This window comes from Malus domestica, chromosome 14 (assembly GCF_042453785.1).
Source record: "Malus domestica chromosome 14, GDT2T_hap1".
Classification (NCBI taxonomy): domain Eukaryota; kingdom Viridiplantae; phylum Streptophyta; class Magnoliopsida; order Rosales; family Rosaceae; genus Malus; species Malus domestica.
The window spans coordinates 884,968-909,625 of NC_091674.1; the positions used below are offsets into that span (position 1 = coordinate 884,968).

The 24,658-nt window shown below is 43.9% G+C and overlaps 1 long non-coding RNA gene across 7 annotated transcripts; it reads right to left on the reverse strand.

The window, feature by feature from the left end:
• Positions 1-10,882: 10,882 nt before the first annotated feature.
• Positions 10,883-22,939, reverse strand: LOC139191062 (uncharacterized). 7 transcript variants are annotated; one of them, XR_011575194.1, is made up of 12 exons: positions 22,911-22,939; positions 22,651-22,751; positions 14,704-14,773; positions 14,380-14,435; positions 14,087-14,272; positions 13,823-13,852; positions 13,307-13,382; positions 12,982-13,063; positions 12,411-12,454; positions 11,702-11,820; positions 11,458-11,593; positions 10,883-11,143 (listed from the first exon to the last, which is right to left on the reverse strand). It is a non-coding gene; the product is annotated as an uncharacterized lncRNA (long non-coding RNA). The 7 variants fall into 7 exon arrangements; XR_011575191.1 differs by having other exon boundaries at positions 22,651-22,916; XR_011575196.1 differs by lacking the exon at positions 13,307-13,382 and having other exon boundaries at positions 22,651-22,916.
• Between the last annotated feature and the right edge of the window lie 1,719 nt (positions 22,940-24,658).

Consider the following 24,658-nt stretch of genomic DNA (forward strand, 5'->3'; position numbering starts at 1 on the left):
ACGACGAACTTATTCCGTCAGGGATCACAATGAGTAGTTTCGTCGGCGACAAATCGCAAACCAAGGGTGTACTTCCGTTAACTGTGACTATTGCCGGTCGCACTCACATGACCGCTTTTTTTGTAGTTGATTCCAAAACCGAGTATAATGCACTGCTCGGTCGAGATTGGATTCATCAAACCAGTTGTATTCCTTCCTCATTGTATCAAGTGCTTGTTTTTTGGGACGGCAAATCGGTCACTGTTCACCCAGCCGATAACCAGCCCTTTGAAACTAACATGATCCAAGCACGGTATTATGATGACCACGTCGGCTACATTACTTTGCAAGGCTTCAATGATGAAGGCCGGCCGACTCGGATTTCTGTACAGAAAGCTATCGAGGTTGGCGCCGAGACTGTCCACCAGGATTCGGCGAGACTCGGATTAGCCAATTTCCTCCCCGAGGCCGATGTCTGACACCGATCGAGAAGCACGTAGGGCCGCGGTTTCATCTACTATGGAACGACTGCTGGCCCATTGGTATACTATATCTAAACAGCCAAATTCGGGCGTTAACCTCGTCGAGTTCCTGGCCGAAGGAGATAATGGTCCTGTTTTGTCTCTTGATAAAATTCAAGCCGCCCCGGCCGCGCTCGAAGACCATCGGCCCCAAGTTAAGGATCCCCTGGAAGAGATTAATGTTGGGACGGCCGATGACCCACGGCCTTTGTTTATTAGTGCTTTACTTCCCCAACAAATGAAAGATGAGCTTCGTGCCTTGCTTACGGAGTTCAAAGATTGCTTTGCTTGGAGCTACCATGAGATGCCCGGCTTAGATCGTACTCTTGTCGAGCATGAGTTACGTATTAAGCCCGGATGTAAACCTTTCCGTCAGCCACCGCGTCGATTTTCGACGGAAGTGCAACTCAGCATCAAGGACGAGCTGGTTCGGCTTTTGAAAGCCGGGTTTATTCGGACAGCTCGATATGTTGAATGGTTGGCGAATATCGTTCCTGTTTTAAAGAAAAGTGGTGCACTGCGCATATGCATCGATTTCAGAAATCTGAATCTGGCAACTCCCAAAGATGAGTATACAATGCCGATTTCAGACCTGTTAATCGACGCCGCGGCGAATCATGAGATGTTATCCTTTATGGATGGGCATGCTGGGTACAATCAAATATTCATCGCCGAAGCCGATGTGCATAAAACTGCTTTCCGTTGCCCGGGGGCACTCGGTACTTACGAGTGGGTTGTTATGCCATTCGGCCTCAAAAATGCCGGCGCCACATACCAACGAGCGATGAACACCATCTTCCACGACTTAATCGGAACCATCGTCGAAGTTTACATCGACGACGTTGTCATCAAATCTAAACGCCGACGGACACATCTGGACGACCTCCGACAGGCTTTCCTCCGCATGCGTCAGCACAACCTCAAGATGAATCCTGCCAAATGTGCTTTCGGCGTGTCGGCCGGAAATTTCCTTGGTTTCCTCGTGCATCACCGTGGAATTGAAGTCGATGCGAATAAAGCACGCGCAATCGTCGATGCCCCACCCCCAACGACGAAGAAACAACTCCAGTCCTTGCTTGGCCAGATCAATTTCCTCCGCCGATTTATTGCTAACTCGGCCGGTAAAATGAAAGCGTTCTCCACGCTTTTGAAACTCAAGGACTCGGATAAATTCGTGTGGAACGGCGAGCATGAGGCGGCGTTTACACAGATCAAAGTATCCCTCACGAAACCCCCTGTCATAGTTCCCCCTCGGCGTGGTAAACCTCTGAAGCTCTATATCTCGGCGGCCGAAGAATCTATCGGCTGCCTCCTCGCGCAAGACAATGATGCCGGCCGAGAGCAGGCTATATTTTATCTAAGCCGGAATCTCAATCAACCAGAGATCAATTATCCCGCCGTCGAGAAACTGTGTCTCGCCGTATTTTTCGCCGCATCCAAGCTCCGGCATTACATGCTCCCGTCGGTCACCCAAGTCATTGCCCAGACCGACGTTATCCGGTACATGCTTACCCGACCAATCGTCAAAGGCCGAATTGGGAAGTGGACAATGGCGTTGTCCGAATTTAGTTTGCAGTACGTGCCGCAGAAAGCTGTGAAGGGACAGGCGTTGGCCGATTTCCTTGCTCAGCACCCTTCGCCTTATGGTTTCGGGGATGCTGACGTCGAAATCGGCATGGTGGTGACCCGCGACAACTATTGGACGATGTATTTTGATGGTTCCAGTACTTCGTCTTCGGCCGGCGTGGGCATCGTCATTCAATCTCCTCACAACGATCGCTGGTATTTTTCGCTCAAACTGGATTTCGAGTGCACCAATAATCAGGCCGAATACGAGGCTCTTGTCATTGGTCTTGGCCTCCTTCTTGACCTTCGAGCCACTCGTGCCCTCGTCCTCGGTGATTCTGAACTCGTGATTAACCAAATTAATGGGTCTTTTCGTTGCATGAGTTGTACTCTGGCGCCCTACCACATGGTCGCCAGCTATTTGGCCGAGTCTTTTGACGGTATTACATTCGAGCATATTTCTCGGGTTCATAATACCGACGCAGACGAGTTAGCTCAGATCGCCTCCGGTGCTCAACTCATGGGGGGCAAGCTAGGCCGGGAGATACCAATATTACGACAGCTATACCCGGCCTTGGTTAATCAGCAAATCCTCCGTCGAGACAATGTGATCCGCACCAGGGTCATGTCCTTGCCTTCGTTGTTGGATCGGCAGGACTCTATAGAAATTTGCGCGGCCGAGGCTATACCAGATGATTGGAGGAAACCCATTATGCAGTACCTTGATAATCCTAACGGGACACATAGTCGCAGGACACGGGTTCACGCCATGAACTATGTCACGTACCAGAACGAGTTGTACCGAAAGGGCGAAGATGGTTTGTTACTGCTATGCCTCGGCCCCCAAGAGAGTGCTCGGGCGATCGCAGAGGTTCATGAAGGGGTATGCGGAGCTCACCAATCTGGACGGAAAATGCGATGGCTACTCCGACGACACGGCTATTTTTGGCCGAAAATACTGAAAGATTGTATCGAGTTTGCACGAGGATGCGTGCAGTGCCAAATCCATGGGCCTATACAAAGGGTCCCGGCCGAATCACTACATTCGGTCATTAAGCCGTGGCCGTTTAGAGGATGGGCCATGGACGTAATCGGCAAAATCACGCCGACTTCTGGAGCTGCTAAGCATGCATGGATAATAGTCGCAACTGATTACTTTACTAAGTGGGTCGAAGCAAAATCATATGCCGAGTTAACATCTAAAGAAGTTTGCGACTTCGTGGAGGAACACATTGTGACTCGGTTCGGTGTACCAGAAACAATCATAACCGACAATGGAACAATCTTCACAGCCGAAAGGTTTAAAGAATACACGGCAAATTTGAACATTCGGCTGGAGCAGTCCACACCGTATTATCCACAGGCGAATGGGCAGGCCGAAGCAAGTAATAAAGTGTTGATCGGCATCCTCGAAAAAATAATAAAAGACAGGCCTGGCATGTGGCATTTGAAGTTGAACGAGGCATTATGGGCATACCGAACGTCGCCCCGATCGGCGACTGCAACAACCCCATACGCATTAACCTACGGACACGATGCAGTGCTACCAGTCGAGTTGAGCATAAATTCGTTGCGATTAATTGAACAAAGTAGTTTGTTTAGCGCCGAATACAATCAGTCCATGAGACAGGAACTAGAAGATTTGGAAGAAGCGCGACTTGACGCGTATAACTTACTAGTGGCGCAAAAACAGATTGCCGAGCGAGCCTATAATCAAAAGGTGCAACAGAAAACGTTCGGCGAGGGTGAATTGGTATGGCAAACGGTGTTGCCCGTAGGACTAAAAGATCCTAGGTTCGGCAAGTGGTCGCCGAATTGGGAAGGGCCGTTCATTGTGCATAAGGTATACGGTAAAGGGGCGTATCATCTCAAAGACCGGACTGGAGTAGTTCACAAATTACCAATTAATGGGAAATTCTTGAAGAAATACTATCCGGTCACATGGGAAATGCGTGAATAAAAAGTTTGTTGTAGGAAAAGTCATTCCATTAAAATTGACAGGTATTACAAAAATGAGTAGGTCTAATACATTCAAGGAGACGAGGGAAGAAGAGTGCTGAGCAGAGCTTTCAATTCCAACCACCGCACGTCGGCCATGATGACTTCGGCTTGCCGATTCTTTTTGTCTAGCCTCAGGCGCTCGACCCGCTTTTTGGCCGCCGCATACTCAGTTAGGCGATCCTTCCCGCCTGACTCGAAGTCCCTCGCAAGTTCAGAAGCAATGACCGACCGGCGTTTTGTTAGTTCGGCCATCTGACGGTCGAGCTCGGCTAACGCTTCTCCTTTTGCCCGTAGATCGTCAATCTTCGGACGGAGGGTGTCTTGAACGGCCGTGGCGGCTTGCAGGTCCTGTTCGGCCTTCAGAGCAGTCTGGAAGATGCCAAATGTCTCCCGAACGCGCTCCAAAGCAGACGATGCCCGAACAATGGCATCTCCGCTTAGGCGACCGTCGGCCCCAAGGTCGTTCAGACACACGCCGAGCAGATCAAGACCGTTGCGCTCAAGTACTTGCGATGAAGAGAGCGACAGGACTTCTCGCAACTGGGTTAGGGCGCTTGGATCGGCAGCCTCAGTTGGAGCGACCGAAGGGCCGGACTCTGCAGTCGTACTGGAGAGGAGAGCTTTGAATTCAACCTCCCATAAAGCCTGCATGAATAAACAAGGTTAAGCTTAAAGGAAGTCATGACAAGAATAGCAAGAAGGTGTCGTTTTTTAACCTGCTGAGAGGAGACCTCGGCCATGTCCCCAGGGTCGTTGCTCGAACCTAAAGAACTCAATGGCCGAGCCCAGTGTCTCAGATTGCTTCTCACTTCACGAGGCCGATGGAAGTTATCTACGTTTGATGGCCACTGAGGCGGCCAGGAAATATAGATAACGCCCTTCGGCGCATAGAATTGACGGTGAAAAGAATGTACAGGCACCTGACATTTAGTTTTTCCTTGTTTAGAATTCTAAAGCAGAAAAGCAATCAGGAGGAAAATTGAAGGTACTTACAAAAGCCGAGGTAACCTCTTGTGGAGGGATGTGGAAGCCTTGGTCTTGAGGATGGATCGGCGATTCCGCCGTGGCCTCGGGTTCCTCGAGCAGGCGTTTGCCACGGTCGGCTGCCGATGGGCCGATTGGCGCAGCTGCTTCAGTGGAGGCAGGGACGCCCTGGTCTTGAGAAGGAACGAGAGGTTCGGCCGCCGGGGTCGGTTCCTCGACCGTGTGTTTGCCACGATTAGCCGAGGAGGGGCCGGGTTGAACCGCCATCTCGGATACTGGAAGAGTTCGTTGACGAGTAGGAGGACGACGCGCCAGCGGGACCTCGTCGCTCCCCTCACTCTCTTCCAGCACGAAGACCGTGGGCTTTGGATTCTTGGGAGAGTTTTCCTCGGTCGTAGGAACCGCCTGGTGTGAGACAGGTGCCTTCTCGACAGAGGGAGGTACGACTGATTCGCCGGCCACAGAAGCAGGCCGCGCTGGGATCGTCTCTATGGCCGAAGCCGGTTGTTTCTTGACCCCAGAATGGCCGGCGGCGGGAGAAGGGGAAGCACTGGGAGTCGTCGTGTGGCTGGAAATAACGTGGATCTCCCGTGCACCTTTCTTCGCCAGTTGCTTGACCCGCTTGGCAGGCGGGGAAGGCTTGATAGCCGGCCCGACCTCTTGGCGAGGCCGTTTGGTCAGCCCGGCCCTACCAGCAGGTTTGTCTTTTTTGGCCACGACCGATTTTTTCCCGGCCATAGCAGCGGCAACTACCTCTGTCTTTCTCAAAGGCCGACTACCTAAAAGGATAAAGACAATTCAGTAAGGCGTACAACAGGCAAGGTTGAAGAAAAAGGGGGAATTGAACAACTACCTTGAGAGTGGGGGGCCGGGGCTTTCTTAGGTCGGTTACCGAAGAGCCTGTTTAGTACATCCTCGACCGGCGTACCGAAGAACTCTTGAGTGTAATTTTCCCACCACTCACCGAAGGTGTCAGTGCAATGGGTTTCTGGGGTGGCCGGTCGTAGGCGAAATCTTTGGCAGTACTCTTGAAACTCCTTCGCGGCAGTCCTGCACTCGTTCTCTGAAGAGCGAGGCTCGCGTCCGCGGCTCAATACTGTGCGGGAAGAGAGAAGGGGGACGGGACAGCCCTGAAGATAGCCGAGCTGACGGGCAAGGAAGTTCGGATGGTACACTTCCCACCCCGACCGTTTCCCGTCGCAGCCGAGAGGAAGGTCGCGAGCAAGCACGAACGACCCCCAGGTTCGGCGAAGAGCGGCGTCCTCCTCTGCCGCCCACGTAGAGGTAGGCAGTTTGATGGAGGGGGGGTAATCACGACGACGACAAATCAGGAATTCGTCGCTTGTGAGATCGTCAAGGGCAAAGAGGTACCTAAACACCTCTTCGGCCTGATGAGGAGGCGTTGGTCGGGAGGCTAGCTGAGGACCAAGAGCCTCTGTTGCTGAGAAATCAGCTATAGCCGGCCGAAGGGAGGCGAAGTACACCTGCAACCAGAGCTGGAAGACCCAGAGAGGGCCATTCTGGTGGGGGTCCACCGTGTGGAGAGTCGCCTCGGCCAGGCAACGGAAGAGGTGGGCAAGAATATTAGAACTCAGCGCCAGGACGCGACCACTGGCCAGGGCTTCGGCCACTGGCATATTCTCGACCAAACATTTGTTTGATTTGGTACAACAAATGTATTTATTGTACCAGTAGAAGAGGAAGGCTTCATGCTCTCCTTCTCGCAGGTCCTCTTCCCCTCGACCGGCGAAGTGAAGGTAGAGGGTGTTGTAGTTGAGAAAGTTCTTGTGGAGCTTCTGTATTTCATCCCTCGACGGGATGTGACCGTCACTATTCAGGGTCTCGAAGGCTCGACGGTCGAAGAGCGTCTTCAGATCGATATTCGACGGGTGCCCGGAGAGGGTCGCGTCGATAGGGATCCCGGTGGCCGAGGTCCCCAAAATGGCGGTGATGTCCAGGATGGTGGGACCAATGGGACCAAGGGGAAGGACCATTGTGTTGGTGGCTGAGCACCAGAAGCATAGAGCGGCTAGGAGCAGCTCCTTGTCAGGGACAATGTCCATCGACGAAAGGAGGATGGCGTCGTAGATGCCCAGGATTTTCCATTTTTCGCCGAAGAGCCGTTCCATTCGGACAACCCAGGTCGCCCAGGTGGTGGTCGTCGAGGGCCAGGAGCCTTGGGGCTTTGCCGCCTCCCATCTCGACCATTCGAACCCTTGGAGCAAGGGTGTAAGGCAGTGTTCCTGGAGAAGACCAGTGATGGTCGGCGGGATTGTTGCCTTGAAGAGAGGACCCAGGATTTGGTGGACGGTGCTCATGTCGTTCTCGAACCGTATATTCTTGATCGAGCTCCGATCAAGGATCTTCTGATGCTGGTCGCATTCCCGGGAAAGCTTGGAGATGAAGGAGGCCATTGTAAAAGCACAGCGTAAGGAGGTTTTTTGGGTTGGGGATTTGAGGACGAAAGCTTGGAATGGAGGAATGCACTTGAGAGCAAGAGTAGGGGATTTCAGGAAGTTTGAGAACGTAAAGTACAAATGAGGAAATTTCGGTATTTATAGAGTAATGGGAGGAAGAGCAATCGTTCGAAATTCAAAGCAAAGGGCAAAATCGACCGGAGGAATCGTTGATCATGATGAGCATTTGGGGAATGCGGTTGAGAAGACCGACGGTTTTAGGTTTTGGGGGCGCACGATCGTGTGTGACGGCGAAGTTAATGACGAAAGACGGTTCGACGCCTGCACGATGACAGGAGGGCTCACGGACTGATGAAATGGCTCGCGGATTGAGATAGTGGTCATAATGACGAGACGGTTCGGGCAGGCGCACGCTTCAGACGTCATTATCGGGGATTGGCCATGTTAGGGGATGCCACGTGGCGAGTGGTTTAGCAGGATCAAGATCGTGCGATCATGTTCAATAAATGCGCCTTGGAACTCGGGTATTGGGATCCTGAGTGGTAGATTCGCTTCTTCAAGGCCGAAACTCGGCCGAAGGTTTCAGGCCGAGGACCTCAAAAGCGAGGGGGCAATGTTTGGGCCCAAAATAGCAGTTTGGGCCGAGGGAGGTATCACTTTCGGCCCGGGAAGACTACGGCGAGAAAGTCATGGGGGCTTCAGCTCATGGGCTTCTAGGCCTAGGTCGGTTAAATCAGAATGCAAGTCGAGTCCTAATACAATAGGGACCCTCGACGAGATCAGTAAAACTAGAAGGCGAATCCGGCTCAGTTAAGGACTAGATTCGTAGTCCTAGCAGAGGTAGGACTGATTGAGGTAACGTTAATCCGGAGAAGGAAACCTAGTTCGAATAGGATTAGAACTCGGGCTCGGTGTTCTGCTTCTATAAATACAAGACATTCAGCAATGGAAAAGCCCGGACAAAATCAACACAAAATTGCCCTGCGCAAACTCTCACAACTTGAGATCTTTTTCTTTTCCTTTTTCGCTGACACATCTTCCGTTGGCATCAACAGCACTGTGGAAGCAACCGGTGATATCTTAAGTCGGCATAGATAGCTCTGTCACCGTAGAATTGGTCGGTCTCGCAGTATCTTCCGTTGGCATCAACAGCACTGCGGCGAGAACGGTCGATTACCTATCCAAGTCTCGGTCGAGAAGGGTTTTCGAATCCTTGTTGGTCGAGGTCATCTCATTAGCCTTCTCGGCGAGGTGAGGTGTCACAGTTATTACATTCGGCACATTGAAAGCCGAATTCGGTTCGTGAACTTTGTAAGAAATAGCAGCCTTGTCTTCAGGCTCGAGAACCCAAGAGGCCGAGACGTGTTCCTTTCTCGGCCGCAATCGCAAGACGCAGAAGTCAGTAGCGCGACCCAACGCAACATCATCAAATTTACTCCTCGGCCGAGCCTCGGCCGACGAGTTGGCACGCCCCGCAATCACCGAAGGACGTAGTTAGCTTAGAATATACTCGGCCTGCGCGCCACGTAGGCTTTGTAATTTCTAGGGTCAACAGATATTCAAGACAAGCCCCTCTTGAGAAGGTTCAATCACTTTTATTAGTCGTTCGGCTAACACACATGCCGAGCTCATATATATATATATATATATATCCTGAGTACCATGAGAAGCGGTGAGCGGGGGTTTTCAAGACTTCGACCCCGTTTGGGTTTCTTGGCTAGCTCGTCGAGGTTTCTTTCGAGACGTGTTAAGCTATGGAGTGGATTCCTCAACCATATATTTCTTCGACTGCATTAATTTCCTTAACCATTCAGCTTATGAGCCGAAGCTCAAGGAAACTGGAAGGAAATGTTTGGACCCGATTTTACGCTAAAGAGCTGATTTTCACACACCTTTTATAGCTTTTCCCACACCCCTCTTTGTTCCAGGGCATCGGATTGAATAAATCAAACGAAAACAACAGACATGATTAGCCAGGGGTGTGTAGGAAGCTATAAAAGGTGTGTGTTTATCATTTCCCTTTACGCTATCGGCCCGTTGCATTGAAACCATTAGATGGCTCAAAGACTAAACTGATTTTTTCTTGATATTACTATTAATTTTAATTATGGTAATTATCTTAAGAGAGATTTATTTAGTCTAAGGATATCAGGATGAAATGGGATTAACATGTTGCGAGTGTAACACCCACCCCCTAGTTATAAAAATATATGTATGTAATTACCCCAAAATGTTTTAAATATATCATTTTAGTCCTATTTTGACTACCAATCAGAAATTAAAGCTTAGGATTCACTAGCATAAATGCCCGCGCGTTGTTGCGGGATTTGAATGCACCAACCTTAACCACATGAATAAGACATTTAACCTGAAAAAAAAAAATTCAACATAATCATGAACGAACAAAAGGGATAGATGAGTGAAAGATGTCGGTAAGATGAGCAATTCAACTTTTATATACATTCAACCAAGCTGATTATAAAAGATACAGTTGTAAAAAAAAGCTCTATTTCTCAAACGTGCATTTAACACTTATATTGCCCTTCAAGTTAAGATGGCAATATATATGTCATGCAGGCCAGACACGTGTTTTAATAGCTAAACAAAAAAGCAAAAAAAGTGTGTTGTTCTTGTTTCAAAAGCCAATCTTTCAAGCACTAATGTATGGATTAATGTAAAATATCTAAGATCCTATTTGTTTTTTTTTTTACTAATGCTTCAACATCATCCACCCGATTCATATCACATCCATAGATACCTGTGAAAGCTTATTCCCACCACCATTGCGTTGTTACTTTAATAAATGGATCATTTTCGATACTCTCAGGTCATCGGATCTCAGTATAGAAAAAGGCCAAATATTTTTTAGGTTCAAAACAAATGCAAATGCCATTACAATAGCACTAACCCTTCTTAATTTTCGACACCGCAATCCTCCTAACTCAACTTAATAAGTAACAGTCTAATTCTTTCTTAGCCAAAACTAAGCCGAAAATTATCAATCCCATAACCGACATAGAATAAAGATGAATTCAAAACTCTAAATAAATGTAAGTTCTCATATATAAATTCTGTCTCCAAGGTAATTTTCTTACTCTGAAAATTTTGATCCAAAAAACTAAATTACATTTTTCAGCAAAAAAGACCACTTTAACAAACCAAATACAATATACAAACACATCTATTCAATTTAGCTTGATTTACATCATCAAAAGTTCATTCAAACAACTAAAAGGGCACAAATAAAAAAATTGAAAAACCAACCTTTTTCAAATAGCAACTGTTTCCCAATTCTTAGAACAAAATGCTATCATCTTTTGAACCATACAACTTTCATACAATCAGAAATCATCAAACCCCTTCATACCATCAAGTTTGTACAAAAATATAAATATTAAAAACCAAATCCCAAACTTAAAAGCCAAAATTAAAATTAGTAAATAAATTGGGAATGTTTTGACGATGGATGATTACGTTATTAGGAGCGTCATAATTAGATGAAATATGTGTGGTCTGCTCTGATTGACTAAAAAAAGAGAATACCATTGGGGATGGAAGGAGGGGCACACTGACTGGACCCAATAGAATTGCAAAAATGTATTCACAATTCGCAAAAGAAAGAACTCACTTGCTTAACAGGCTCAAGCACACAAAATTTGCCTGCAACTCTTTTGCCTGAAAAATTAAGAACTCAAATCATGAGTATAGGATTGAGTAACTCCAAGAAAAAAGAACACTGGAATACATAAAAACACGGCTAATTCAAGCATACACTATCAATGAAAAATTAATACATCAAGTTTGTTTTCCCAATCTACACCATAAATATTTCTCAAAATTGAACCAGCCTTGAACACAAACTAAGAAAACTCCTTGAAAAAATCTACGATGCTGTAAAACACCCCAATAAGTAGAAGAAAATAAGATGCCAAGAATTCATGAGCAGATAATTATAAGCTAAGGGAAAGAAAGGAGACTGGGAAACATACTTCAGCTTTGCAGCTCTCAAAATTTGGAAGAGAGAAAATCCATTATCATCAGAACTCTTCTGTGAATTATCCGAATTCTTGTCGCTCAAAGATTTTACAGAGTACAAAACAAAAGCAAACCAGAATTGTTTTGCTTCTTCAAGCAGTACATAGAAATGCATTTAAATTAGACCAAATCCATATTAAAGCAAGTGTTCCAGCAAAAGGATTCTAAAAGAACACCTCAAACATTATTTCATTGTACCATTATTAATATGACTATAGAATGGCTGATGGCTGATGCATTTGATATTAACAGATCTTGGTGTCTTTGAACAGATTTGCAGCTTGCTTGTAAGAGTTCTCATCCATTGACAATACTTTCTGTAATCAGAACCATATAAATCCACAGAAACTAAAATCAAGAAATGACAACATAAACAAAAAAGAAATTCAAAATGTAAATAGAAGTAGTTTATAAACTATACTTCACAAACAAAATGACATTTACAATAAGAAAGAACAAAACAATAAATTCGATCACAATCGAAAGGGGGCAAAGAGTGGCAACCTTGCACAATTCCATATAAGTATACAAACTAAAGGTCATATATCAAACAAACTCATATAACCAACATTCAATTACATATATCCTTGGCTTCTACAACAACAACAACAACAAAGCCTTTTCCCACTAAGTGGGGTCGGCTATATGAATCCTAGAACGCCATTGCGCTCGGTTATATCCTTGGCTTCTAAGGAAATAAAAAATACTTGTACTATATTAATGACCCTCTTTAAAAATTTTGAGAATAAGCAGCTCAACAGCTGCATTGATAATAACAAAAAAAAAAAGTGCATAGCACTGCTATACACCTTTTTATACTGAAAGACTAAAAAACTGAGCAAATTAAACCTTATTTGAAGATGGAACACATTTGCATTTCACAGAACCAACTAACAAACGAACTCACCTTATTTGATCAGAAGTTTGAGTCAATTGCTCCAAACCGTTCTCCTACCAAAAACAAAAACAATCACCCAAAATAAGGAGCTATGTTGCTTCCGAAACATTAACAATTGTTTCACTGGTATCTTTCATCAAACAGGTGGTGATCGCTGCTACTACAAAGGATTGAAGATTAAGTATTTGCAAATTGACCACAAAAATAACAAAACCGCATCAAAATCCCAATTTTCAATCCCACTGAGCAAAAACTAATATGTTAAAATAGGAAAAATTTCTTACATATTTCAATATATCCAGAAAAATGGTTCCTTTGGCTTATGAACCTGACAGACATATGCAACTCCCCTATAGAAATTAAAAAAAAAAAAAAAAAGGTCGTACCCATTGCGCAAGGCTCCCGCTTTACGCAGGGTTTGGGAGAGGTGAATGTCGGCTAGCCTTACCCCCATTTTATGGAGAGGCTGCTCCCAAGTCTCAAACCCGAGACCTACCGCTCATGGGCGAAAGCACTTGCCATCGCACCAAGTGCGACCTCTCCCTATAGAAATTTAAAAAAAAATAAAAAAAACCACCACCTGAAATACTAAAAGGAAATGATTAGACCCAATGCTATCTGATGAATTTCCAACAAATTGAACTGGGCTTCAGATAGATCGGCTGAAATTAAAAATGCATTCAAATACATGAACAAAATATTAAACAACAAAAATTCAAGAGAATTCAACTTTGCAATAAATTGTGGATCCCAGAACAAAATAATTATCCCTTTGTTTATTTCCTTAGCTAGCCACCATACTATAAAAATTCCTCAATCTCTTGTATCTCACAAAGAGAATCATATGCATGTCCATCTCAGCGCATAAAAACGAAAGAAAATAGTAGGGTTTCTTAGTTTCTCACCCAAATCCACCAATTTGAATCAAATCTCAACAACCCAGCTTGAAATCTGTCTCAAATCACCTCCACAAACACAATTCTAAACATACATTAAGACGAATCAAATAAAAACTAAAATTCAAAATTTGGAAAATTCTAACTTTGATATGCTATCGCTACTTGTGTTCATTAAATTTGATGGCACTGTCAGTGAAAAGGTAACTTTAGGGCTACTAATATGTTTACTAAACGGCAAGGAAGTCAATTCAGTGGGATAAATGGTCCCATATCACAAAACATACTAATTAGAATATGGTTACTTGGTGATCTCCTTATCGCTGAAATTGCAACAGGAGATAATCTACTATTAACTCAAAACAACTTTGAAATTGAAACATGATATGAAAGTATTTCTTGTACATGCAACCAACAGGTCTCCAGAAAATTAAGGATAAATTGAAAATCAACTGTTCGTATCGAGATGTTTGATCAAATCAAAGAAAATTCACAGCAAAACGGAAAATGAAAACAGAAACTCACTTGGAATCAGCTTTTCTGGGAGCATCAAACCTGCAAACAAAACAGAAGTCAGATGGAGGAAAAATAAAGATTAAGAAAATACCCAAGAGAAGCGGAGGTGATGTTGTCCAACAGAGGAAGAGGGAGGCGGGAGGAGCCTGGGGGTAGATTATATGTTCACATATGTATTCACAACAACAAAAACCCAAACCCAATTTATACAATCAAAATTTGCAGCAGACGAAACTAAAAACCATAGAACCAAAAGATAAAAAACAAACTGACCTCAGCGGCTAGGTATGCTTCCTTTTTCGTTTCTTCTTCCCCACCCCCAATTGGTTTTTGTTTCTCGTGAAGCCCACTCCGCACCCCATCCCCCAATTCTTTGCAGCTTCCCCATCTCTTTTCTCCATCGTCTTCCTCTTCCCTTCTGATTTTTCTTCTCCTTTGATATTGGTTGCTGCTCAAGACCTACACCAAGAACAAAGACACAAAAATTGTTATTCACATATTATCTTTCACAGTTTCACGGATCCATCCTATTTGGACTTAATAAAGATAAAGGTGAAGATCTATACCTTTTTATTTTCTCGGATCTGAAATTTTTGAGAGCCCCTTCCTCCTTTTCTTTAGTCTAGACAACAGATTGAGAAGCCCATTACCCAGTAATTAACCCCAAAAAATGCAAAGAAGAAGGAAAAAAAAACAAAAGAATAAATATATAACACACATAATAAAATAATGCAATAAATATTTAATATAAACAAATCAACCATATTGAAATTTCAATTTGAACAGAACTATATATAAACCTAGTATTAACATTTAGTCCGATCTAAGAAAACACAAGCAAAACCAGCAAAAATTCAAAGTTAATTATTCAAAAACCTTAAATCAGTTACCTTTCATACAGAAGATCTTGGAAGACAAACATAGATGCACCAAATACCAATAAGAAAAGGTTTTCAAACCCTGCAAAAAAGAAAATCACTATTTATCATCAACTACATTGCATAGGATCTAATATGCAAAACACTACAATTATGTTTAAAATGTGAAGCTTTACAAAAAAATTTAAGCTAATCAGTTACACAGCCAAATCAAATTATATGAAATTCCAGCAAAATACAACCAAATAGAACACAAATGGACCATAAAAAATACGAAATATGTATCAATCATTGTTCATAATTTTGGTTATACTATAAAGGTCGTACCCAGTGCACAAGGCTCCCGCTTTACGCAGGGTCTGGGAGAGGTGAATGTCGGCTAGCCTTACCCCCATTTATGGAGAGGCTGCTCCCAAGTCTCTATTACTTCCTATACTCATCCAACCTGTTCATGACCTATTTAATAGTTGTCTTGAAAGACAACACACAAACACGACCTGGCAATAGCAAAATCAAACACAAAAACACAAACTCTCATCTTTTGGATTACCTATTACCTATTTAATAGTCCCTCATTTCCTTCGACCCCATAACAGAATAACCCAAACTCTGTATAACTTTCTGAAAAGTTGTAGGAAGCAATCATGGCTGATGTTGCCGATTCAGACTTAATGACATAGTGATTAAGAAATACAGTCTAAAACCCCTGAAAGACTCTTTGATTGTCAATTTTTGACAAACCGTGTCAAAATACTTGATTTTCTCCTCTGGTTCGAAAACTGAAAGCCAAAAAATTAACAATCAAATTCGGTAAAGTAACAAACCACAACGAAAACTCAAATATTTGGCTTCTAGGTAGTTGAGAAAAAGTGAGATTTAATTACTTGTGGAAGGTTAGAGAAATTGGGAGCAGCATGAGTGAGGACATCGAAAAGCAGAGATCAAAAACATGAGGAATCAGAGATCAAAGGAATCACAAAACAGAGATGGAAGTGATTGCAAGGTGCAGTGAAGGACGCATGACCGAAATCGTTAACCCGTTGCAGAACAGCCAAGATAATAAGGAATAAAGATATGAAACAGAAGGTAAACAACAACAACAACAACAACAACAAAGCCTTTTCCCACTAAGTGGGGTCGGCTATATGAATCCTAGAACGCCATTGCGCTCAGTTTTGTGTCATGTCCTCCGTTAGATCCAAGTAATCAAGTCTTTTCTTAGGGTCTCTTCCAAAGTTTTCCTAGGTCTTCCTCTACCCCTTCGGCCCTGAACTTCTGTCCCGTAGTCACATTTTCGAACCGGAGCGTCAGTAGGCCTTCTTTGCACATGTCCAAACCACCGGAACCGATTTTCTCTCATATTTCCTTCAATTTTGGCTACTCCTACTTTACCTTGGATATCCTCATTCCCAATCTTATCCTTTCTCGTGTGCCCATACATCCCACGAAGCATCCTCATCTCCGCTACACCCATTTTGTGTACGTGTTGATGCTTCACCGCCCAACATTCTGTGCCATACAACATCGTTGGCCTTATTGCCGTCCTATAAAATTTTCCCTTGAGCTTCAGTGGCCTACGACGATCACACAACACGCCGGATACACTCTTACACTTCATCCATCCAGCTTGTATTCTATGGTTGAGATCTCCATCCAATTCTCCGTTCTCTTGCAAGATAGATCCTAGGAAGCGAAAACGGTCACTTTTTGTGATCTTCGCTAGATTGCTCCGGTCATTAGTGTGGATAAGTATATAAATGGATAGAGATAGGAAAGCAAACACAAGATGTACGTGATTCACCCAGATTGGCTACGTCCACGGAATAGAGGAGTTCTCATTAATTGTGAAGGGTTTACACAAGTACATAGGTTCAAGCTCTCCTTTAGGGAGTACAAGTGAATGATTTAGTACAAATGACATTAGGAAATATTGTGGGAGAAGGATCTCGTAACCACGAAACTTCTAAGTCCCGGAGTGTGGTATCGGCTTGACTTTCCTTATCTGTCTCATAGGTAGATGTGGAATCTTCTCTGGAAGTACTCTTCCTCCATCCAGGGGTGGTATCTGTAACTGGTGGAGATGCACAAGGTAATGTATCAATGTCACTTGAAGCTTACTTGTAGTTTCAGGCTTGGTCAAGCGCGATACAAACCATGTAGTAGGAGTCCCCCAAGTCGCCGAGCTAGGGGATCTGCTGAAAGAGGTAACAGACAAGGTAAGCAATCAGAGCTCCGGCTGATTGTTCACATTCTCCCTATCTTGCAGGCAGCATGAAGGATAAAGAGAAGAAAAATGAGGAGATGATATGGGATACTTTTTCTTTTGAACTGGGCTGGAGGGTTTTCTGGTTTCCTCCAAAGTATAAGGCCGACTGAAGAATTTGAGGGTCAAAACAAGTCCATCAAATCTAGAGTACGTTCGACCCTGCTGATATGGGATACTTTTGCTTTTGACAGAGTAGTGGATGTATCGGCACGTGTGCTGTTACGCTTGTCTCCACATGCTTCCTTGTATCCTTCTCACTTGCCCTATCTGTTCCTCAGGCAGATGCGGTATCTTCCCTGGAAGCATAAGATGTTGAAGATGAGTACTCGAGAGCAATGCCAGGGTAAGGGGTTCCAGGCAGTCAGTTCCTGGCTGGAAGCTTGATTCCAAGTGCTGACTGATTGCTCTCTTTCTCCTTGTCTTGCAGGTAAGAACAAGGCCAAAGGAAAAGACAGGGAAAAAGCATGATATGGGATACTCTTGCTTTTAACCCTGATGATATGAGATATTCTTGCTCTAGTATAGCTTGTTTACAGAGGTATTATCGGGGGGAAAGAAAGCTGAATATTTCGAAAGGCTTCGTTGGGAGTGCCCTCTCAGATAAGAGGAAGGGTTGAGCATTTTTGCAGGTCTGCCTGTCCGTTGGGGATGGAGGTCGACATATATAGGAGTCTCCCTAACATCAAGTAATAATGCTATTCCTTTACCCTGCTTGGTCATAGCACGGTAGTGGGAGCTGCCAGCTTCACAAGTTTTAACTCTGTCAGAGCACTTTGAAAAAGTGGTCTGTGGTATCTGGAAAGCTGATGTTGCGTGTGAAGATTACAGACAAGCTTTATCCAAGGAGATCCGGCTCTTGAAGTTGGGAAAGTGGTGCCTCTTCGGTTTTCGAACAAGCAATCCTGTCGGGGATCTGGCTCTCGAGATTCGGAGAACGATGCCTCTTCGATTTTTGAGAAAGCAATCATGCTGGGGGTCTGGCTCTCGAGATTCGGAGAGCGGTGTCTTCGAATATGAGTAAAGGTTGGGCATGTTTGCTAGTCTACCCTGCCACGAAGCACAGAGGTTGACACACAGGGACTTTCCAATTATCCAGCAGTGGTACTGTTCCTTTACCCTCTCTTCGATTTTTGAGAAAGTAATCATGTTAGGAGTCTGGCTCTCGAGATTCGGAGGGCGGTGCCTCTTCGATTTTGGAGCAAGCAATCTTGTTGGGGGTGTTTTCTCGAATGTGAGTAAAGGTTGGGCATGTTTGCTAGTCTACCTTGCCACGAAGCACAGAGGATGACACACAGGGACTTTCAAATTATCCAGCAGTGGTACTGTTCCTTTACCCTCTCTTCGATTTTTGAGAAAGTAATCATGTTGGAAGTCTGGCTCTCGAGATTCGGAGGGCGATGCCTCTTCGATTTTGGGGCAAGCAATCTTGTTGGGAGTGTTTTCTCGAATGTGAGTAAAGGTTGGGCATGTTTGCTAGTCTACCTTGCCATGAAGCACAGAGGCTGACACATCGGGACTTTCCAATTATCCAGCAGTGGTACTGTTCCTTTACCCTTGTGGGTAATAATATGGTAGCTAGGCCGTCAAAATTTATGTGTCTAAACTTTGTTAGTGTTGTTTTTTGCTATTCTTTTACCCTTCTTGGTCAGAGCGATGTAGTGAGAGTTGCAAGCTTCACGTGTCTTGACTTTGTCAGAGAACTTTGGCAAAGTTATATGTGGTACCCATGAGCTACTGTTGCGTGTGGGAAGTGGGTGATTGAACAGTACGATTCATGTGCTTTCTACTTCGCCAGAAATCTTCGACAGAATGCCCATAATTTCCGCAAAGCTGAGTGTGCGTGTGACAGGTGCTGACAAGGCTGGAAAAGTAGTCTCAACTTTGTCAGAGAACTTTGGCAAAGTTATATGTGGTACCCATGAGCTACTGTTGCGTGTGGGAAGTGGGTGATTGAACAGTACGATTCATGTGCTTTCTACTTCGCCAGAAATCTTCGACAGAATGCCCATAATTTCCGCAAAGTTGAGTGTGCGTGTGACAGGTGCTGACAAGGCTGGAAAAGTAGGTGCCTCTTCGATTTCTGAGATCGACCCTCGTGGTCTCTGAACAGCCCAACTTTTGAGAAAGCAAACCTCTTCGATTTCTGAGATCGGCCCTCGTGGTCTCTGAGCAGCCCAGCTTTTGAGAAAGCAAACATCTTCGATTTCTGAGATCGGCCTTCGTGGTCTTTGAGCAGCCCAGCTTTTGAGAAAGCAAACGCCTCTTCGATTTCTGAGATCGACCCTCGTGGTCTCTGAGCAGCCCAGCTTTTGAGAAAGCAAACGCCTCTTCGATTTCTGAAGCTTCGTCGAGTGCAGATTTTTATAGAGGCTGACATTAAGTTCCAAAGCACACTTGAATATCCACCAGTAGAAGCTCCATTCTTGCACTTCTAAGATCTTGATTTGTCTGACCTCTTCTCTCTTCTACACCTTTGAAAATGTCTGGCCCCTCCGACCGTCGTTTTGACTTGAACCTTGTTGAAGAGGCAGCCCCGCCTTCTCCAGACAACATATGGCGCCCATCCTTCGTCTCCCCTACTGGTCCTCTTACCGTTGGGGATTCCGTGATGAAGAATGATATGACCGCTGCGGTAGTGGCCAGGAACCTTCTCTCCCAAAGATAACAGACTACTTTCCAAACGGTCTGATGAGTTGGCTGTTAAGGATTCTCTGGCTCTTAGTGTTCAGTGTGCAGGTTCTGTGTCTAATATGGCCCAACGCCTATTTGCTCGAACCCGCCAAGTTGAATCATTGGCGGCTGAAGTGATGAGTCTCAAACAGGAGATTAGAGGGCTCAAGCATGAGAATAAACAGTTGCACCGGCTCGCACATGACTATGCTACAAACATGAAGAGGAAGCTTGACCAGATGAAGGAATCTGATGGTCAGGTTTTACTTGATCATCAGAGATTTGTGGGTTTGTTCCAAAGGCATTTATTGCCTTCGTCTTCTGGGGCTGTACCGCGTAATGAAGCTCCAAATGATCAACCTCTGATGCCTCCTCCTTCTAGGGTTCTGTCCAGTACTGAGGCTCCGAATGATCCCCCTCCGGTGCCTTCTCTTTCTGGGGCTCTACTGACTGCCGAGACTTCTCCTAAGCAACATTTGTGAAGGTTCCCTCTTGTTTGTTTATTTTGACTCAAGTATATGTACATATTTGTAATTTATCGGGGATATCAATAAATAAGCTTTCCTTCATTTCAACGTATTGTGTTAAATCACCAAAGCCTTCTTCGCTAAGTTCTTTGAATTTTCTTTTGTTGAAGCTTGTATGTTGGAGCTTTGTGAGTGGAGCATGTAGGTTGAGGTAGTGTTCCCTTAATTTCCCGAGCGAGGACAACTTCTCGGTTGGAGACTTGGAAAATCCAAGTCACTGAGTGGGATCGGCTATATGAATCTTAGAACGCCATTGTGTTCTGTCCTGTGTCATGTCCTCCGTTAGATCCAAGTACTCTAAGTCTTTTCTTAGGGTCTCTCTCAAAGTTTTCCTGGGTCTTCCTCTATCCCTTCGGCCCTGAACCTCTGTCCCATAGTCGCATCTTCTAATCGGAACGTCAGTAGGCCTTCTTTGCACATGTCCAAACCACCGTAACCGATTTTCTCTCATCTTTCCTTCAATTTCGGCTACTCCTACTTTACCCCGGATATCCTCATTCCTGATCTTATCCTTTCTCGTGTGCCCACACATCCAACGAAGCATCCTCATCTCCGCTACACCCATTTTGTGTACGTGTTGATGCTTCACCGCCCAACATTCTGTGTCATACAGCATCGCCGGCCTTATTTACGTCCTATAAAATTTTCCCTTCAGCTTCAGAAGGTAAACAAAATTGTAAATAATTCAATTGATTACTGGTAGGTGGTGCATATCTCTTCATATATACATATATACATATATATATATATATATGTATATATGTATATATGTAGACGTAAAGATTTAACAAATTATTAGCAAAGGATGATCATGTATGGTTAACAGTGGAAATTATTACTGAGCTACTTTGAATTTTCACATAAAGGTCTTGCTTCAGTACTTAAGTATTATCATTACGTTAAAACCACTGAAATTAATCAAAATATCCTAACAAAAAAAAAAGATGAATAAGAATCTCATATGACCATTTATGTCTTCATTACATACACAAATGCAGCATTTGGTGTGTGAGAATAAAGGTCGTACCCAGTGCAAAAGGCTCCCGCTTTAAGCAGGGTCTGGGAGAGGTGAATGTCGGCTAGCCTTACCCCCATTTATGGAGAGGCTGCTCCCAAGTCTCGAACCCGAGACCTACCGCTCATGGGCGAAGGCATTTGGTGTGTGAGAATAACAAAAGAAAACCCTTTTGAAAAGGTTTTCTTTCATTGGACAGAACAATGAAAGTAACATTTCATCACAACTATGTTAATTCAGTACAACAGTCATTTGTGATCAGTAATTTAGCATGAATGAGAATTAAGGGTGGCCAGAATATGCAAACTTGCAAGCACGACGTGGTTCTCAGAGAAGTTATGTCATGGAACCAAGTTTTAGTTTTATAGGTTATACCATGGAACCAAGTTTTAAAAACACGTTAATCACAAAACAAAATAGCCACCCAGAGAAGCTGATCCTCTCTTGATGAAAAATCTCAGCAAGGTTTTGATACTAACTCTATTGTCCCATTCCATTATAAGTCTATCAAAATAATAAATCAAATTCAGAAAAAAAATTCTCAAAAATCTTACAGAAATCCATAAATCCACATCTAAATTACAGGAAATTTCAAGTCCTCTGAAACCTCTCACTTTTAAAATTCTAAAGATCCATCACTTCAATCTCTAAACTAAATTTTGATTTCATCTAATACTGTAGCAGTAAAATTCAAACACTCAAATGTCATGAAACCAAACCAAATCTGCTTCAATTAAAGTCTAAACACTTGAATTTAATCTCAACATTTGAAAACGAACACTTCATTTTTACAAAAGTTGTACATAGGGGAAAAAAAAGACAAAACCAAATCTCACAAACAGCCACAGCGACAACAAAATTGAATACATAACCATGAATATTGATCCACCAGAAAACATAACCATCAAATTCAATACCGAATAAGTTCGAATTAACAATATTCTTCACGAACTTAGTAGACTTTTTTATGACCGACAGAGAATTTATTTACTTTTTATTCCAAAAACGATACATTTTAAAAGACAGCTTATAATCAACTTGGGGACATCAGACCACCTATGAGTATCAAGATTTCACATAGCAAATTGAGTTTACAACTATAGGAAACAAATAGAGGTTTAGTTGTTCTCTGAATCTGGAAGTACCTGTGATGTTTTTTGAAAAGACTATTCGCAATAGCTTAAACCACAAAAAAAACAAATCAGAATTGCACCCACTGAACAAAAACCCATCAGCATAGTGTGAAAAATTCACTATTTCACTTAAAGACTGCCACTTTACTGATGGGATTAATCCAAATAAAATCCCAATTTCCAAAAGTAAATTTTCAATTAATTTCTCAAAAGCAATCATTTCAAAAAGCCCAGAAGTATACAAAAATATTACCAAAAAATGGAGATATATTGTATAAGTAAAGAAAAATAACTTAGAGAAGGGGATGGAGGGGAAGCTGTGATGAGGGTCGAAGGCCATGAGATTACCCAGCTCGACTTGAATATGCTGCTGCCGGGTCTCCATTGTTGGTTTCCTGCAGTTGCTTTTCAACTTCTCCATTCGACAGTCCAAGTCTGCAACCCAAAACCTGCATTCTCACCAGGAAAAAAAAAGGAAAAAAAACCACTAAAAAGAAAAAGGCAGAAAAATGCAGGGCATTCTTCCCGAAGGCAACAGATCTAACATTCTTGGAAAGAAAATTCGATCACGAATTGAAAAAAAAAAAAAGTGAGAGAGAGAGACGAACCTTCATACAGAGGCTAGCGATCCGGAGCTGTTATGAATTAGTCACTTAGCTTATAAACTTAGTGATTAGCTTAATCGCTGTTTAGTTTTAAGATTTAATAGCTTAATTAGTCTATTAAGTGATTGTAATTGCCATCTGGCAACTTAGTGGTTGCAAAAGTTGTATAAGACCCAACGCAATTATTCATGGGAAAGGCATTGAATGAATTAAGAAAATACTCTCAAAAAAAAAATATACTTTCTCTCTCTCCTTCTCATTCCTTCATCTCCACACCATTGCTACTAAAGTGCGACTTGCAGGTCTGAGATAGGGTCAGAATGTTGATCTTATCATTGGTATCAGCCACTCTTTCCTGGTGTCCCTCTTGTATGCCCCGCCAATCCAACAATTCTCGCCAAGCCGCCATGGATGCTCGCTTAGCCGCAGTGGAGTCTTCTCTGGAACCTCTTCCTCAGATGATCCATTCCTCCATTTCCGCCGCTCTGCAAGCTCATTCCCAAGACATGGACACTAAACTCGCGGTCGGATTTGAGCAATTCTGTCGTGAGCTTCCTTTTCTGCAGACCGGTGGTGTATCGTCGTCCGATCCGGGTAACCCAGTCCCAGATTCGGGCATTCCCTCTTCGATTCTGACTGAGGATGTGGAGTTTCGCAGTATGACCAACCCCCGATACCCTCGCCGCGATCAGTTTGATGGCGGTGGCTTCACGCCCCGCCCTCCTTGGCAGCATCACCTCGATTTCCCTAAATTCACCGAGGGTAATGATCCTCTTGCTTGGATTTATAAATCTGAGCAGTATTTCAACCTCTACAATGTTCCTGACGCTCACAAAGTCCTCACAGTCTCCTTTCACCTGGAAAATGAGGCACTGCAATGGTTTCGTTGGCACGATTGTTTGAACTCCACTCCAACTTGGAGCGAATTTTCCAAGGCTCTTTGTCAAGAATTAGGGCCCTCAGAGTTTGAAAACTGCATCGAGACCTTATTTAAGCTTTGGCACACAGGTAGTCTTCGCGATTATATCACCGAGTTCCGCCGTTTGGCTAATAAAACATCTGATGTCGGCCCTAGCTTGTTGAAAAGTTGTTTTCTAGGCGATTTAAAACGAGAGTTGAAATTTGATGTTAAGTTGTTCAAACCTTCTAATGTGCATGATGCCATTTCTCTCGCCTTACAACTTGATGCCAAATTGTCTGAATTAAAACCTCTAGCCTCCAAACTTGTCACTCCTCCTCGAGCTATCCCAACTCATGCACCTCCTCCTTCTTTGCTTAGACCCAAACCTTTTGGTTTGCCATTCAAGAAACTTACACCCGAAGAGGTCTAACGGAAGAAAACGAAGGGTGAATGCTGGTTTTGTGATGATAAATAGGTTCTTGGGCATAAGTGTGCACATAAACAACTTCTCATGCTTGATATCCTTGCTGATGACTTGGTATTGGAGGATTCGGATGAGATTACACCCACGGATCAACCTGAATTGCACCACATGGAGTTGAGTGAGAGTGCCTTCTATGGCACAACTCCTCTTCAACCCTTACATACTATGAAAGTAGCTGGATTAGTGAATGGTCATACAGTACGCATACTCCTCGATTTTGGAAGTACTCATAATTTTGTGGATGGCCGGTTGGTTAAGAAATTAGGATGGCATATGCAGGGCACTAAACCCTTCAACGTGATGATTGAGGATGGGGGAAGGGTTCGAAGTCAGGGATATTGCAAACAGGTGAAAATGGAAGTAGGG